The sequence below is a fragment of the Triticum dicoccoides genome, chromosome 1A (genome assembly GCF_002162155.2).
Source record: "Triticum dicoccoides isolate Atlit2015 ecotype Zavitan chromosome 1A, WEW_v2.0, whole genome shotgun sequence".
Taxonomy (NCBI): Eukaryota; Viridiplantae; Streptophyta; class Magnoliopsida; order Poales; family Poaceae; genus Triticum; species Triticum dicoccoides.
Window position 1 is genome coordinate 250,894,115 of NC_041380.1, and position 19,242 is coordinate 250,913,356.

A 19,242-nucleotide genomic window follows, 5' to 3' on the forward strand; every position below is an offset into this window, starting at 1 on the left:
TGGCAGCTAGTAGCACCCCCCTCGTGTCGCCACGAAGGGAATCCTAAGCTATGAATGCATGCCCCCCTCCCAACCAAGGTTCACCTAGAAAAGTGCGAAGTAGCAGCCGCCCCACACACACACTTTCAGTCGGCGGGCCAGAGAGGCATCTGTCACCAAGATGGATCATAAAATGGACCAAGAATAATCCACCTTGGTCATACAACCTCTCTCTTGTTGTTGGTCAAAGTGATGGCCGTCCATGCGACCCTGGAGATGGGCTAGCTCGCCAATAATCACGCAAGTAGCTAGTCCCCGAATATAACCACTGCATGCGTGTGGTCCAAATAAATGTATGGAGAGGTGTGTTTTTGAGTAACAATGGAACAACTTTGACGTGGCACCATGATTTCAAACTAGAAATCCCCACATTGAGTGAGGGTTAGGTTGACGATGCATACGTATGTTACACCACACTTCAAGCCAATGACGGGGATTCATGCATGCATGTGTGCATAGTATATGCGCTCAAACTTAATTAGGTCTGAATCTCACCATGATCTATACAACGATAACACGAACCAAATGAAGAATTAGCCATGGTAACCTATCTTGTTCTCGGTCAACGTGATCATGGATGTCCATGCGGGCCCACGAATATATAGGCTTGTCGCCGATAACCATGCGAGGGAGTGTACCGTTCGAAGGCAACCACTACATGCATATGTATGGAGGTGATGCGTGCATGCATGTTTGAATACCATTTCACAACATTGATGTGGCGCGTGCGTCAAAAATCGTACACTAGCTCCCCACACAGAGCGAGATCGGTTCATGACGTGTTGTTGTACTAGCCACTTCGACTCGATGGGAGGGATTCATGCGTACACATGCATGTGTGTGTGCTCAAACTGTATCATGCATGTCATCCCAGAGCATGACATATATATATATATCGTATTACAAGCAAAAAAAATAATCCCCTCCTAAGTCAAATTAACCTCTCTTGTGTTGTCAGGCAAAAAGTAGTGATGGACAAAGCGGGCCCACAGATGGAAAGCATCGATATCGCTGACAACCGCTTAAGTGGGTGCGAGAGGACAACCACCACCACTTTGCATGTGGGCCAAACATATATATGTTGAATACCAAAAATGCACAACTTTGATGTGCCACATGCCTCAAAAACCATAAACCATGCACCCATACAGAGCGAGGTTCATGAAGCGTACTACATATGATGGTCCCCTTCCTCCCTCTTCACCGCATACTATATGCTCCTACCATAATATGTACAATCGAAAAGAATCCTCATCGATGGTGAAATTAATTAACCTCTCCCGATGTAGGTCAAAGTAATGCATGCATGCATCGACGATGGCCTCGTGGGCTGATAACCCACAAGTATAGGGGATCGCAACAGTTTTCGAGGGTAGAGTATTCAACCCAAATTTATTGATTCGACACAAGGGGAGCCAAAGAATATTCTCAAGTATTAGCAGCTGAGTTGTCAATTCAACCACACCTAGAAACTTAATATCTGCAGCAAAGTGTTTAGTAGCAAAGTAATATGATAGTAGTGGTGACGGTAGCAAAAGTAATGTTTTTGGGTTTTATAGTGATTGTAAGAGTAGCAACGGAAAAGTAAATAAGCGAAGAACAATATATGAAAAGCTCGTAGGCATTGGATCAGTGATGGATAATTATGTCGGATGCGATCAATCATGCAACAGTTATAACATAGGGTGACACAGAACTAGCTCCAGTTCATCAATGTAATGTAGGCATGTATTCCGATAGTCATACGTGCTTATGGAAAAGAACTTGCATGACATCTTTTGTCCTACCCTCCCGTGGCAGCGGGGTCCTATTGGAAACCAAGGGATATTAAGGCCTCCTTTTAATAGAGTACCGGACCAAAGCATTAACACATAGTGAATACATGAACTCCTCAAACTACGGTCATCGCCGGTAAGTATCCTGATTATTGTCATTTCGGGGTTAACGGATCATAACACATAATAGGTGACTATAGACTTGCAAGATAGGATCAAGAACTCACATATATTCATGAAAACATAATAGGTTCAGATCTGAAATCATGGCACTCGGGCCCTAGTGACAAGCATTAAGCATAGCAAAGTCATAGCAACATCAGTCTCAGAACATAGTGGATACTAGGGATCAAACCGTAACAAAACTAACTCGATTACATGATAAATATCATCCAACCCATCACCGTCCAACAAGCCTACGATGGAATTACTCACGCACGGTAGTGAGCATCATGAAATTGGTGATGGAGGAAGGTTGATGATGACGATGGCGACAGATTTCCCTCTTCGGAGCCCCGAACAGACTCCAGATCACCCCTCCCGAGAGAGTTTAGGGCTTGGCAGCGGCTCCGTATCGTAAAACGTGATGAATCCTTCTCTCTGATTTTTTTTCTCCCCGAAAGTGAATATATGGAGTCAGGATGGACGTTGGTGGAGCATCAGGGGGCCCACGAGGCAAGGGGCATGCCCCCACCCTCGTGGACAGGGTGTGGGCCCCCTGACGTGGATTCTTCTTCCAGTATTTTTTAAATATTCCAAAAATAATCTCCGCTGATTTTCAGGTCATTCCGAGAACTTTTATTTCTGCACAAAAATAACACCATGGCAATTCTGCTGAAAACAGCGTCAGTCTGGGTTAGTTCCATTCAAATCATGCAAGTTAGAGTCCAAAACAAGGGCAAAAGTGTTTGGAAAAGTAGATACGACGGAGACGTATCATGGGCCCACAGATGGAAGCGTCACACGTGAGTGTCCTAGCTAGGATAACCATCGCGTGCATGCATGTGGCCCAAAGAGGTGTTGTGTGATGTTTGAATGGCCAAATTCACAATTTTGATGTGGCACGTGCCTCTGAAACCGAAAAGTCCCGACACTGAGTGAGGTGTACTTGTTCACGGACGCGTACGTATAGTATATATGCTAGTCGCCTCCCACCTCTTCGACGCATACTATATACCACCATAACACAAACAAAAAAGATTCTACCTTGCTGGTCAAATTAACCTCACTACCGACTGTTTTTCAAAGTGATGGACGACGACCTCGCGGGCCCACAGAAAGCGTCACACACGAGTATCGAGTGTCGTGTAGGGCAACCATCGACTGCATGTGGCCAAAACATGTATGTATGAAAGGGTTGTGTAATGTTTTAAATAACAAATTCATGACTCTGATGTGGCACCGACCTGCCTAACAAAACGGCCAACCCACATAGTGGCTCACAACTCGTAGTGTACTGCGAGCCACCCGCCACCCCCAGATGCCCACACCCACACACACACCGCAAATCCACCGCAACTACGATGCATGTTAAATTAATTATCCCGCAGTGAACATATGTTACCAAAGGAGGGACGTTTTAATTTCAAAAAAATCACAGAGATCATTAAGATGTTTTAGTACATTAATTGATTGATTTTCTACGGGTATAATGTGAAAAAAAATTCAAATTTGAGCTACATGCACACGTGACAGTGCACCTAAATGGATTGCAAAAACACATGTGTCTCACTGGGTGCATGTTTACTCCCCGTGCAACAAATTTTAAACATTGAGAATCTTGTTTTTTAAATTCTAGTACATCCAAAACTTATTTGAAGTTCATGAAACTTATCGTGTTCTCATATGGACACCAATACAAAGTGGCATTGTACTTTTTTTGGTCAAATTAGAGACCAGTTTTGATGTAATATGTATCTAATTACAAACGGGAGATTATTAATAATTGGGAACCAATATCCCAACTGGATTATTTTTTCGAACCGTGAGCGTTAGACGAACAATGGATATGTGCCATGCTTCGGTTAAGCAATAAAGCGGCAGCATTGGTCATCAAAATACAAAAACAATATACGTGCCGCCGCACGACCCGTGTGCCATGCGAGCAGGCGTGAGTTGATAGGACACATGCGAGCAGTCCGTCGCACAAGCAGACCGGGAGGCGTGCGTGCAGGTGTGTGAATTGATGGAGGCGTGCTTGCTACGCAGTGTCATCAGGAGGCGTGCGAGTAGTTCTGTGAAACTTTGGTAGGCATGCCAGCAGTCCGGTGCGTAGGCTCGCCGGGAGGTGAGTCATCGGTTTGACCACCGCCCACCTCTCTCCCACAACTCCCACTACTCCATATTAATGGTGCGCCCGAGCGTCCGCACCCCCATCCTCGCAATACATACAATCATCTCTCTCCGCTTGCATCCTCGACGCCACTCTCACTCCTTAAATCCGTCAGTGTATGAGGATGCCACCGAAGCGCCCCATCGGAGGGAGTGGCGACGTCGGGGCTCCTAAATCACCAGAGCAAGGCGTGGAGATGGAGACAGAGGTTGCCATCACTGATGGTGAGTTATCGCTGCACCCTGACGTCGTTGACGGCGTCGAGCTTCCACAGCCGGAGGCGGAGTTCCACATCGACTCTGGTGACGACCCCGGCGACGACTCCGACGACCACTCCGGCGACGAGTCCGACAATGACGGGTAGCTGGTTAGTCATCTATACCCATTTATGTGTCAAATGGATCATAGGGTTTCTCTGGTTACTCCTGCCTCCCCCTTTTTGGAATAGAAATCCTATTGTTATGTTCTCCCAATCCATGAAATCTGAGTAAGTTTCGTTAGATCCGTGTAGTGTATTGATTGTTTGAATGGTACAAGTGATAAGTGATTAGTTGTTTCATCTGTGCAAATGATTTCTGCTAGTAATCCGACTAGCGTTAGTGTTCGTGCTAATAATTCCTAGCCAGGACGTGACAATTGATTTTGAATGACCTATATATGTTTGTGCCATTATTTTCTTCAAGATTGGTCTCTACATAGACGATTGTGCTTAAAAATTGAACCATAATCTCTGGATATGTATAAATAAATAGCCATAAATTCCTAATCCTACTTCACGGCATGTAATCATTGATTTGATGCCCAATTTGTTTTACTATTTGTATAGGTGCTGTCTGATGATGTGGAAAGTGAGGATGAAGATGTCCAGAGGGGGTACAAGAGGCAAACCCTGAGGGAGCTTTATGCGGGAATGCATAACAGGCATATTAGGGCCTGGAACGGTGGCTATTGATGCCCATTTTGCAACCAAAAGATTCATGATGTGTATCTAAGTGTTCTGGAGCATGCAAGAGGACGGGCCGTTGGCTCCTTCAAGCAGAAGTATTCTCGCAGGGTGGCACACGACACATACGCCGAGTACCTAGAGAAGCTTCAGGATCGTGCCGGCATGTGAGATGAGATGTGGGATCGAACTATGTACGCTTGAGTATATGCTTAATGATGGTTGAACTATGTACTTATGGTTGAACTATGCTTGTGTAGGTGTATGCTTATTATCTATGTCTGAGTATGTTTAATCTATGTTTATTTATGTCCAATCGTGGAATATGGATGCAATCAGTTCGGTTGAAGGAATCTACCTCCGTCTTGGTTTATTGGTCCCCTTTGTAATTTGTGTTAAATTTTGACCAAAGGTTTAACTGAAAAAATGTTAGTGCAGGTCAGCAAAAATTATATCATTCGATGGGTATTTGAGCATAGTGTTCAATGATATAAATTTTGGTGACATGCAAAAATATTTCTTAGTTAAATATTTGGTCAAAATTTGGTAAAATTACAAAGGGGACCAATAAACCAGGACGGAGGTAGTACGTCAATCACACACGGATCCCAAAATTGGAACCATGTGCAATGACTTTCATTTTGCCTGTTGAGTCAATAACACACGGTTGGCTCTAGCAAACCGTCACCTCCAAAATTCTTTGTGGGACAGAAAACCCTCACCACCCAATTCAAAAAAAGAAAAAGGAAAAACCTCACCATACCCACATCACAAAAACCCTCACCCCGCCCGCCACGCCCCTCCAGTCCCCATTCACACCTACACAAGCTCCTCCGCATCTATGCATGGCACCGCCTATCGCGGCGATAAACACTTAGCTCGATGCCTGCTGCCGCCGCCAGGCTGCCGGCAAAGTCCACCGCATTTTGCCACTTTCACTTGCCGCCGCCTATCGCCATCAACATTCTCGACGCTGCTCACGGTCGACCCAGATCTGCTTGGTTGGGGAATCTGCCGTACTGAGGATTCTTTCTCATGGACAACAAGGTAACTAATTTAATGAGATGTTATCTCATCTCTTATCCTAGTTCATCTGCCTCCTTTAATCACCCGGCCGAAATCGACGTGAAATTCATTTTTATTCGAGATGATTTGAGGGTTTTCTTCCGTTCATAGAGTGTACAGTGCGCGGACACATCAGGACCATGCGGCCTCCGCCAGACTTTCCATCTCATCGTAATAGATTTGAGGATGCGCGTGGTATGTTCAATCTCACCCAAGATTGGCTGGCATGGCCTACTTTCCTGAACATATTCTAAATATTACTACATTTGGATAAAAGGTGCCACATGAACCATATACGTCAAAGGGGATTTTTCCCTCTTCTTTCTATATTAGGCAAATTAATGATGTATTGTTCTTTCGATTACTCTCATATTTCCATGACATCATGTTTACCCTATCTATTTAATTATAAATTCTTGTCCTTCGATTTCAACTGTTGTATAATTCTTTCAATTTGGGCCCATATTTGCATGTTACCATATTTTCTTTAACAATCCTACCATTTTCTGCAGCGTGTCCCTTGCTATGCAACAGAATTTGTAGTGCACAATCTTTCCCTTTACATAAATCAAGACTACAGGGATGTCATACTGCACACAAACCATGGATTTACAGTCGTTGCTACTGTAAGACTTGATGAACGTGGTGACCCCTATTTTGGCACTGGCTTTTGGAGAGAAATTGCTAAGTTTTATAAACTACAAGGTGGCACTGGAATTGCACTTCACATAAAAGGGCCTGGTCATGAGATATATGGTAACTTCCCCGACGATATCATCCATCCAGACTTTGTTCAAAGTAAGTTTTCTTTTCAACTATCTGCATGTTGACTTACCCAGCAATATCAAATGAATTGTGTAGTATTTAAGCAACCAACTGTTATTCCATTTTCTTACTATATTCCTACCTAATAACTTCTAGTTACCAATACACTTTTCTATTGCCCTGTTTTAACTAAATATTCCCTATACTCCCATTTCTATCATAAAGCGCCGCTGACAAGGAGACTCTAAAGGTGGAGAACGGGATTGCCAACAAGCGGAGGCGGGGCAAGCTAGAACCACAAGCGACTCCAGCAGGCCTAGACTTCATGAGCATCCTCCCCGATGATATGTTGACAGTCATCATCTCCCTCCTCCCAATCAAATATGGGGCGCAAACAACCATCCTTTCCTAGCGGTGGCACCCCCTATGGAAGTCCAGCCCACAAGCTCTGCCATGGCTATCGCAAAAGCTTGAATGCGTTCTCCAAGATCCTCGACAGTCACCTTGGCCCAACCAGAGGCCTTAGAATGGGCAACTTCCGTTCTAATGGTAAGGACCGAGCCAAGCTTGACGAATGGTTCCGATCCCCGCCCTAGATCAGCTCGAGGATCTCACTTTTGATGATGGGCATATGTGGTCGCTACCTACGTCCGCACTCCGCCTCGCGCCCATGCTGCGCGTCGCCAAGTTCAGGAACTGCCACCCCCCTTAATGATGTGCCCGCTCTTATTCTACCACGACTGAAGCACCTCGAGCTTGTCGCCATCTGCTTCTCAAACGGTGACATGGAGCGCCTGCTCTGTGGCTGTACTACATTCGAGTACCTTCGTCTTCAGGCGATCAATGGGTTGAGTACCTTCCACATCACCTCCATGACTCTTCGGACTATTTATGTGTGTTGTTGGTGCGGCAGGAAGACATGACAAGATGTGTACCACGGTATGGTCATTGAGGACACACATGCACTTGAGAGATTACTTGTAGTTGATCAAGAAGTTCCAACAAGAATCAATGTCATTTCTGCACCGAAATTGACAGTGGTGGGCTACTCGTCTGACAAATACTCCGAACTTGTTATTGGAACCACACCCGTTTAGGTACAACAACTGCCTTCTATCTCTCCTTCTACAAATTAACATTATTTCTAATTTTGAAGATGTTTGTTCATCTGTCATGCAAAAAATGATTCTGACAAGCTTGACCCCGAAACTGCGCACAGTGAAGGTCTTGGCACTAGAATCTATCAGCCCCAACCTGGAGCAAGTTGTCAGTTTCCTGAGATGCTTTCCGTGCCTGGAGAAGATATATATCGAGGTGATGTTCCTTTCCTGATAAATGTTAACCATATGGGAGTTCAATTTGTGACACCTTTTTCCAAGTTTACAATGACAATGTACTATGATTTCTGAAGGATTCTTTTGGAGGATTTCCGTACATACATGTCCCCTCCCCCATATTGGTTGCTTGATCCATATGGTTACAATCAATAAGCATTTCTCCTTTGGATTCATCTGTACTAGTTTTCTTATTGAACTTTTCATCCACTCCAACCTCTTGTGAACAAGGCTACATTTTTCTAGAATGTAATCAAATGCCCATGTTAATCATGTCAGATTGAAGATGGCATGTTAGTGCATTTTACAAATCCTGCAAACCAAATAGGCTTGTAGTAATGTTCAAAACTGCATGTAGGCACTAACATGTCTTCTTCTTTTGCAGATCAGATTAGGCCCAGTGGTGGATAATGTGATACAATATAACAACCACGTAGAATGCCTAGATCTGCATCTCTCAAAAATTACTTTGAACTCCTACCGAGGGACCTTACCGGAGATTATATTCTCCAAGTTCTTTGTTCTCAGAGAAAGGGTGATGAATCAAATGAGGTTTGCCCTACATTTATTTTGCAAAAATGAATGGTTTGTTGATCAGCGCCGACGCCTGCGGCAGAATGGAATAGGCTCCAAAAATGCTGAATTTCTACTTCAGATGTTAGAGTAATTGGAAGTCATCGTGTCAACCCCATACATGACTTCTCAGTGGCTCACCCCTTTGCAAAAATTGTGAGGTTTCGAACCCAGACTTAGAAGTGGTAATATTAGTTTGAACCTCTCTGATATCCATGTTCAGCGGATCAACGCGAGCATTTGTGGCTGATGAGCTGAATTTCATTTCTAATATCAGTTCGAACCTTCTAATCTTTGAATTTGAGCCATATAACTCTGGAATTTGAACCTTGTAAAATTTCGAGCTTTTGTGGTACAATCGTTGAAATGGCATTGTATGAGACTCGTATATTGGTAGCACTATTTTAACCTTAATATGCAATGGTCTTAGATTTTTTAACCATTCTCAAATATGTTTACCTTGTCGATCTCACAGCACACGATCTGTATAGCTAACTCGACTACAATCTTTGACATTATTACACACAGTTGGTTTCTTCCACTATGTGCCATGTAGAGCACAGAATTAATTATCACACTCGAGTGTCCATCATCACCCTTCTGTGTAACTTTGACCTCATCACCCATGGGTAAACTTATGACCGAAGTCATTCCACACACTTCATTTTTACAAAGCTTTCTGCCAATAAACGCCCATGATTTGTCCCTCTTCTAGCCAACGCGTGGCCAAACTAGCCGAGCGGGAAGCTTGCGCGGTAGTGCAGGAACAGGCTCACCAACGATACATTTGGCGCCTATTCGAGCCCACGCGTGCAGGGCGATGTTGTCAAGCATGCACTGGAATCCTCCGTTATGAACGCCGTGACAAGACATGGCGATTACAGGACGGTCGGCCCCCATTTATTACAGCGGCCATTTAACCCTTGTGTCTCTTCAACCTTTCTATCGCGCCCCACCATTGCAAGAAGCACACCCACTACAAGAAGTTCTTAGAGGGTATCCTACGTGGCTCCAATGGCGCTCCGAGCGGTTGCCGGCGACGAGTAGCAGTTCACCATGCGTGCCATGGTGGACACCCACAGAAGGTTCATGGACCTCTCGGTGGTGTACACCAATGACCCGGTCTGGGTGGAGCACTCATCCACATCATGGAGTTGTTGCTTGCCGAGGAGAAGTACAAGGTGGTCGGGTTCGACCTCAAGTACACCCGCTCTCGTGCCGGGTCTCGTCCCAAGGTCGTCGTCGCCCAGATGTGTGTGCGCCACCACGTCCTTGTCTACCACTACTTCCTGGACAGAAGGCCTTGCGAGTGTTCCGCCAGGTTTTTCAATAGCCCCCACTACATGTTCGCTACGGTGGACATCGCCAACGATGTAAAGGCGTTCGAGAATTCGGGCATCGCCAGCCAGAATCTTGTTGACACCCAGGGCCAATACAAGATCTGGGGAAGCAAGGATCTTGAAAAGGACTCACTGGTTCACCTCATCGAGGCCATATTGACCCCTACCACAGAGACATGAAGGATTTGTGCAACAAGGACAAGCGTGCCTGGCATTCGGCCTGGATGGAGAAACTCGACAAAGCTCACATCATGTACGCGGCCAAGGAGGCGTACACGAGCTAAGACATGTACAGGCGGATCATTGACATGAGGAAGTGCCTCCTTCCCCCAAAACGGCCAAGGATCCAACCGGAAGCAGAGCAATGGCACAATAACTAGATGATTAGATCCTCGATTCTCCTAGTTTAGTATGCATGTAATTGCTTACTTTGGTGTGTGTAAATGTTATGTGTGTAGTCACTTGTGTAATTGTATGCTTAATTTGGTTATGCAATGCTGTCTTTTTAAGTATATATGTTGATGCTTTGTAGACAGAGCGGAGATGTTGTGCGGACAAAGAAAATCACATCGCACACGGACTAAACAATGGAACCCGTCGGTGATGTTTTCATCAATCACTCACAATTGTATACCAGTAATTGTTTGCTCACAGCACACACGGGTTGTTAGCAGCAATCGTCTGTGTTGTTATATGTCTTCGCACACGCTTCTGATTATAGACCTGTTTGCTGTGTATCACATACATCTTGTTATTGAACTATTTATGTTCTCTTGTCTCAACGCAAACAGTTCATCCAAGTGAACCGCATGTCGTATATCGCACACACCTTAATCTAGCTGATCGTTTCTTTTGTGTTGCCTAATCACAAACAGTTCATCCGAGTGAACCGTATGCTGTACATCGCACACACCTTCATCTGGCTGCCTGTTTCTTTTGTTCCTCCTCATTGCAAACAGTTAATTGAACTGAACCGTATGCCCTGCACCGCACACGCAACTAAAATATGAACCGTGTTTGATGCATCCTCCATCACAAACAATTTGCACCTTTTTTGATGGTATTTTTACACCACCGTTTGCGATTATTGCATCGCACACAGTTTCGTTGAAGGGTCTCTGATCGTAGTGTCGTGTTAGCAGCATCCTACAGTAGTGATGGATGCAAGTGCAAGGGCAAGCTTTCTCAAGAAGATGCATGAAGATACAAGGACAAACATCGAGCGTCAAGGACCGCTTCCCCAACGAGCACAAGTCAAAGCTACTACCACGAGCCGATGGACCATTCAAGGTGCTCACACGCTACAATGACAACGCCTAGAAGATAGACATCCCGCGCAACAAGTACAATGTAAGCAACATCTTCAACGTTAAGGACTTGGCCAAGTACCATGGTGATGAAGATCACGATCCGCATACGAATCTCTCCCAAGGGGGGAGATGATGTGGAGCATCGTTCCATCATCCCATGGACTCTACACCAACACATCAAGCACCACATGGACCCATGACAAGAGCTAGAGCACGCACAATGGAAACCAAGGTGAACTCCTTCCTACTTGACGTGCATATGGACACGAGTGGAACTTGGGTGCTACCTCACCAAAATGCACTATGTAGCATTAGGTATGAAGAGGAACACTCCCAAGCGGCTAAGGAGCATCACCAAGGAGTAGGAGAACGACCCCAAGGCCTTGAGGAAGAAGAAGGGAGCACAAAGGAGCAGGACCAAAGGTCCCAGGCGACCCCGTGTGCACGGGCCCCTGAGACCCCGTGCCCACGGACTACACGGGAAGCTACGGCTGTAGCACCCCGTGCGCACGGGTGCTACCTCTTGAGCACTGCGTTGGTTTTCCCCAAAGAGGAAGGGATGATGCAGCAAAGTAGCGTAAGTATTTCCCTCAGTTTTTTAGAACCAAGGTATCAATCCAGTAGGAGGCTACGCGCGAGTCCCTCGTACCTGCACAAAACAAATAAATCCTCGCAACCAACGCGATAAGGGGTTGTCAATCCCTACACGGCCACTTACGAGAGTGAGATCTGATAGATATGATAAGATAATATTTTTGGTATTTTTATAATAAAGATGCAAAGTAAAATAAAAGGCAAAGGAAATAACTAAGTATTGTAAGATTAATATGATGAAGATAGACTCGAGGGCCATAGGTTTCACCAGTGGCTTCTCTCAAGAGCATAGGTATTCTACGGTGGGTGAACGAATTACTGTTGAGCAATTGACAGAATTAAGCATAGTTATGAGAATATCTAGGTATGATCATGTATATAGGCATCACGTCCGAGACAAGTAGACCGACTCCTGCCTGCATCTACTACTATTACTCCACTCATCGATCGCTATCCAGCATGCATCTAGAGTATTAAGTTCATGAAAACAGAGTAACGCCTTAAGCAAGATGGCATGATGTAGAGGGATAAACTCATGCAATATGATGAAAACCCCATCTTGTTATCCTGGATGGCAACAATACAATACGTGCCTTGCTGCCCCTACTGTCACTGGGAAAGGACACCACAAGATTGAACCCAAAGTTAAGCACTTCTCCCATTGCAATAAGGTCAATCTAGTAGACCAAACCAAACTGATAATTCGAAGAGACTTGCAAAGATAACCAATCATACATAAAAGAATTCAGAGAAGATTCAAATGTTGTTCATAGATAGACTTGATCATAAACCCACAGTTCATCGGTCTCAACAAACACACCGCAAAAATAAAATTACATCGAATAGATCTCCACAAGAGAGGGGGAGAACATTGTATTGAGATCCAAAAAGAGAGAAGAAGCCATCTAGCTAATAACTATGGACCCGTAGGTCTAAGGTAAACTACTCACACTTCATTGGAGGGGCTATGGTGATGATGTAGAAGCCCTCCGTGATCGATGCCTCCTCCGGCGGAGCTCCGGAACAGGCCCCAAGATGGGATCTCGTGGATACAGAAAGTTGCGGCGGTGGAATTAGGATTTTGGCTCCGTATCTGATCGTTTGGGGGTACGTAGGTATATATAGGAGGAAGGAGTATGTCAGTGGAGCAACAGGGGGCCCACAAGGGTGGAGGGCGCGCCCCCCTACCTCGTGGCCTCCTCCTTTGTTTCTTGACGTAGGGTCCAAGTCTCATGGATCATGTTCGGTGACAAAATCACGTTCCCAAAGGTTTCATTTCATTTGGACTCCGTTTGATATTCCTTTTCTTCGAAACCCTAAAATAGGCAAAAAAACAGCAATTCTGGGCGGGGCCTCCGGTTAGTAGGTTAGTCCCAAAAATAATATAAAAGTGGATAATAAAGCCCAATAATGTCCAAAACAGTAGATAATATAGCATGGAGCAATCAAAAATTATAGATACATTGGAGACGTATCAAGCATCCCCAAACTTAATTCCTACTCGTCCTCGAGTAGGTAAATGATAAAAATAGAATTTTTGATGCGGAGTGCTACTTGGCATAATTTTAATGTAATTCTTCTTAATTGTGGTATGAATATTCAGATCCGAAAGATTCAAGATAAAAGTTTAATATTGACATAAAAATAATAATACTTCAAGCATACTAACAAAGCAATCATGTCTTCTCAAAATAACATGGCCAAAGAAAGTTATCCCTACAAAATCATATAGTCTGGCTATGCTCTATCTTCATCACACAAAGTATTTAAATCATGCACAACCCCGATGACAAGCCAAGCATTTGTTTCATACTTTTGACATTCTCAAACTTTTTCAATCTTCACGCAATACATGAGCGTGAGCCATGGATATAGCACTATAAGTGGAATAGAATGGTGGTTGTTGAGAAGACAAAAAGGGAGAAGATAGACTCACATCAACTAGGCGTATCAACGGGCTATGGAGATGCCCATCCATAGATATCAATGTGAGTGAGTAGGTATTACCATGCAACAGATGCACTAGAGCTATAAGTATATGAAAGCTCAACAAAAAAAAACTAAGTGGGTGTGCATCCAACTTGCTTGCTCATGAAGACCTAGAGCATTTTGAGGAAGCCCATCATTGAAATATACAAGCCAAGTTCTATAATGAAAAATTCCCACTAGTATATGAAAGTGATAACATAAGAGACTCTCTATCATGAATATCATGGTGCTACTTTGAAGCACAAGTGTGGTAAAAGGATAGTAACATTGTCCCTTCTCTTTTTTTCTCTCATTTTTTTATTTGGGCCCTTTCTCTCTTTTTTATGGCCTCTTTTCTTTCTTCTTCTTTTTTAATTTTTTTATTTTTCGTCCGGAGTCTCATCCCGACTTGTGGGGGAATCATAGTCTCCATCATCCTTTCCTCACTGGGACAATGCTCTAATAATGATGATCATCACACTTTTATTTCCTTACAACTCAACAATTACAACTCGATATTTAGAACAAAATATGACTCTATATGAATGCCTCCGGCGGTGTACCGGGATATGCAATGAATCAAAAGTGACATGTATGAAAGAATTATGAATGGTGGCTTTGCCACAAATACGATGTCAACTACATGATCATGCTAAGCAATATGACAATGATGGAGTATGTCATAGTAAACGGAACGATGGAAAGTTGCATGGCAATATATCTCGAAATGACTATGAAGATGCCATCACTACTAGGAAAACCTTTATAGATAAACATTTAGTAGTAGCGTGGGTTATTTGACCCGCGCTTTGCTACTTAGTAGTAGCGCGGGCAAAAAACGCGCTGCTGGTATAGCATAGTAGTAGCGCGGACACAAAAACCCTGCGTTGCTACTAAATGATTTTCACCTTCCCTCCTCAACAGACAATAATCATAGCGTGGGGTATAAAATCTGTAGATAAATAGTTGTAGCGCAGGGGGGACACGCCGCGCTATTGCTATGCCACCAACCGTCCACTCCCACGCCACCCACCCGGAGCCAGATCTAGATCGAGACCCCCTCCACCGGCGGCCTCCCGTCCCTCCTTCCTCAACCTCATCTCCTCTGTCAGAGCAACCGTTCCAATCTTTGAGATCTCAGCTCCCCCTCCCCCTCCTCCTCCACCCTCGTCTTGCCGCTGCTAATCCTCCTGCTGCTGCTGCTGCTCGTGCAGGAGAGAGGAGGCCATGACGCCATCACCATCGCCACCCTGGACATGGACGTAGACATGGGGGTGGAGGCGACGCAGATGGGCGCGGAACCGGCGGCGCACGGGCGGCTGCTGTGGGCGACCGGCGGCGGGCGGAGGTACATCAGCTACGACGCGCTACGGGGGACGTTGTGTTGTGCTCCCGGCCAGGGGTGCCCTACTACAACTGCCGCATCAGCACCACCGCCAACCCCTACACCCGCGGCTGCGAGTCCATCACCCACTGTCGCGAGGACGACCCTTCCTAGGTAACTACAGTAGTAACTGATTGCCAAAGCTGCTGGATCCAGAGGGCGGCCGCTGCTCGTTTCGTGTGTGTTTTGCTTGATGGGTCAGTATAGGATTGGTGCTCTTGGGTTTGTGTTTCACACAATTGTGTCGGTCTTTGGCCTATTGTAATTTACAAAGATGTTTGCTGTCTGCTGACGCATAGGTTCATTTTCTTGATGCCTGAAAATTCACTAATTTTGTCTGGCACGCATCATGCTGGAAATTCACTAGTTTCGTTTTGATGAACACAGTCAATAGTCTGGTCTCCTAATTCATGAGCAACCATTTTCAGGTTGTAAACAGAATCCAGAAATTACGGAAGACTACTCAGCTTGAACCTACAGACTTAATTGATGTTTACTACGAGTCTGTAGACAACAGCAGCAATACACTTGAAGAAATTTTGCAGTCACAGGTCTGTCGAATTGTTTCAGATAAAGTTTCCTGTTTCAGAGTCTGGAAGTTTTTTTTACGAAAGCTATTATTATTGTGTGCAGGATCAGTGTATTAGGGACGTGCTTGGTAATTCACTAGTTCCAAAGGCAGCGGCAACATCAGATATGGTGAGCTTGGATTTTCAACCTTTAAAACCTATATCAGTCATCATCAAATCAATTTAAATTGCACATCCTAGTAAACCACTTTAAATCCTTAATACGTTTTTTTGTTGAAGTATCTCAATAGTTTACTGTACACTGAAGGTATATACTTTCTTCTTTGGCAGACTCTGGTAATTGGCCTAATTAAATATTAAGTTTCACATCATAATAAACACCAAAGTTGGCCAGAGGTTGTATTGTTGGCCAACCTGAGAGCATAAGCAGCTGGGCAGTGTTTGTGCTGTGACGTTTTGATCCTATCATGTAGTCTCGCCGTCTCGGTGTTCGTGTATGTACTACCTATAACTCCTATATGTAACTAAGATTTGATTCCAACTCCCAAGATATTATTGCACGGGGGAACCTGGATTGTAGGGAGTGTTATATTAAAGAACCTGGATTATATGGTGCGTAATTGATCCAGACAGGGCTTGGTTGTGATCCCCCTAGTCTTTCCTGTATGTTTTTTGCTGGGTCAGTAACGACTGACGGATGAAAAATTTATCCCATGCTAGGAGTAGGAGGCACTACTGAACTTTGCAGCGATGCTGAAGCAACGGATGACACCAGAAACAAACTGTCACTAGTTTCCAGTTTGATGCTGAATTATGAATGAATGCCTAGACAAAGTTGGATTTCGTGTTGCTGACCGACTGCTGCTTGGGCCCTTCGCGTGGCGTCGTCTCTTCCTTTCACGAAGTTTGTTCTTTACGTATTCTGACTAGTGGTTTACTATCTCTCTACATAGTTTCTTAGATGGAAACCTCATAGAGTAGTTAGTGTACAGCCAGAGTCCAGTATCATATCTCAATCTTGAATAAAGCATTTGAATTTAAGCTAGTAGATATTGAGCTTTGTGATTGAAGTGTCTGTTGAATACATCTAATCTGAACAATTTCACATTTGCTTCTCTGATAAGTAAGGTTTGTTTTCATTTACAAGTAGAAGATAGTGATAGAGTTTGAAGGTATGTGCAAAGATCTTCTCCTCCGTCGCCGTCCGCGACAAAGCTGTTGGGTGCATCCGTCCATCATCTTTAGATCTGAGTGAAGAGGGCATCCGTCCATCTCAAAAGGTTTAATTTTTGTACCAGCTAATTAACTTGTCTTTTCATCAGTTCCTCGAGTAATTGGAAAGGGGATTATATTAGACTGCTAGCTGATTCTTGGTGAAAATTGATCTGCCTGTATGTATGTAGAGAGTCTTGTAGCAATTATTCTTAGAGTAAACCAGAGCAGTATTCGATGATATATTGTGAGTCACTGAAAATGTATACTGTTTTTTTCTTCAGGATGTGGATGACCATCTGATGCTATGCAGGTTTCTTCCCAAACTTAACGATGAGATACTAGGTGAAAGAAATGCTCTCTACAAGGAAAGGTTGAGCAGCCTAGAGAATTTAGTACTGATCATGGTAAGGTTGACAAAGCCTGAAATCTCATTTTGATCCATGTTCAAAGATTACATAGTAGCATATATACTTGAAGTTGGCATGGAATATCAATAGACTTCTCATATTCCCTGTTTTCAAAAGCACTGGGAATCGATTTTCTGAAGTCCTTGGTTGTCTATTTCCCTATCCATGCAACAATAAATGTTGAATAGAATGTTAATTGTCAAATATTGCAAGCATATATAGCTCAAATACACAAGTATAAATTTCTTGTATGCACCAAAACGATAAGATAGCATGAACACGTATAGCTAGGGTATGCATTTAGTAGGTGTCTTTCCGTTTTGAGATTCATAATAGACTAAAAGAGACTGATAAATGAAGAAAATACCCTACTCACAAGAAAGCGAACTAACATGTTTTCACTTTTCGGACATGGGCGCAGAGGTGATCGACGCAGACTACCGCGACCCGGTGGGCGTCGTGCTCTTCAACAACTCGGAGGCGGATTTTGCTGTGAAGCCCGGCGACCGCGTCACACAGATGATTGTCTAGGTGATTGCGATGCCGAAGCTCGCCGAGGTGGAGGACCTTGACGTCACCGTCTGGAGGTCATCGAGGTGGAGGACCTCGACGCCATCGTCTCGAGGTTGCCGAGGTGGAGGACCTCGACGCCACCGTCTCGAGGTTGCCAAGGTGAAGGACCTCGACGCCTTGGTAGATACATCTAGAGAAGTGGTCATGTTAGGTTGGTGGTGGAACGCTAGGGAAGGTACCCACCTTTTGGTGACGGTTGTGTGCGTCTGATGTATAAATGGTATCTCGTGATTAGATGTTCAATGTTGTATCCATGAATGTTGCAAGTGCTAAGATGGTTCTGTGACATTTTATTTTGCCTTGGATGTGTCTTGTTTTCCATCCATGAATATTGCATGTAATTTTTTTTTAAAAAAATTCTAATTACTTAGCAATAGCATGGGGGAAGAATGGCATGCTACTAGTACTTAGAATAGTAGCAGCGTGGGGGAAGAATGGCACGCTACCAGTACTTAGAAGAGTAGTAGCATGGGGGAAGAATGACACGCTACTAGTAGTTAGGAGTAGCTGTAGCGTGGGGTAAAAAACGCGCTATTGCTAAAATTTAGCTGTAGCGTCATAGCAGTAGCGTGGGCACCAGCGCTACTGATAGCTAACAAACCCACGCTACTAGTAGCCCTTTTCCTAATAGTGCATAATAAATAGGTACGGTGGCTGTTTTGAGGAAGGTATATGGTGGGTGTATGATACCGGCGAAAGGTGCGCGGTATTAGAGAGGCTAGCAATGGTGGAAGGGTGAGAGTGCGTATGATTCATGGACTCAACATTAGTCATAAAAAACTCATATACTTATTGCAAAAATCTACAAGTTATCAAAGCAAAGTATTACGCGCATGCTCCTAGGGGGATAGATTGGTAGGAAAAGACCATCGCTCATCCCCGACCGCCACTCATAAGGAAGACAATCAATAAATAAATCATGCTCCGACTTCATCACATAATGGTTCACCATATGTGCATGCCACGGGAATCACAAACTTTAAAACAAGTATTTCTTAAATTCACAACTACTCAACTAGCATGACTCTAATATCACCATCTCCATATCTCAAAACAATTATCAAGCATCAAACTTCTCATAGCATTCAACACACT

At 44.2% G+C, this 19,242-nt stretch overlaps 1 long non-coding RNA gene across 8 annotated transcripts; it reads left to right on the forward strand.

Moving 5' to 3' along the window:
- The first annotated feature begins 15,015 nt into the window (after positions 1 to 15,015).
- Positions 15,016 to 18,448, forward strand: LOC119267628. Of its 8 annotated transcripts, none has more exons than XR_005132514.1 (7): positions 15,016 to 15,145; positions 15,253 to 15,536; positions 15,851 to 15,973; positions 16,056 to 16,121; positions 16,673 to 17,232; positions 17,449 to 17,571; positions 17,996 to 18,448. It is a non-coding gene; the product is annotated as an uncharacterized LOC119267628 (long non-coding RNA). The 8 variants fall into 8 exon arrangements; XR_005132527.1 differs by having other exon boundaries at positions 15,023 to 15,536; positions 16,673 to 16,856; positions 17,100 to 17,232; XR_005132526.1 differs by having other exon boundaries at positions 15,023 to 15,536; positions 16,673 to 16,856; positions 17,103 to 17,232.
- The last annotated feature ends 794 nt before the right edge of the window (positions 18,449 to 19,242 follow it).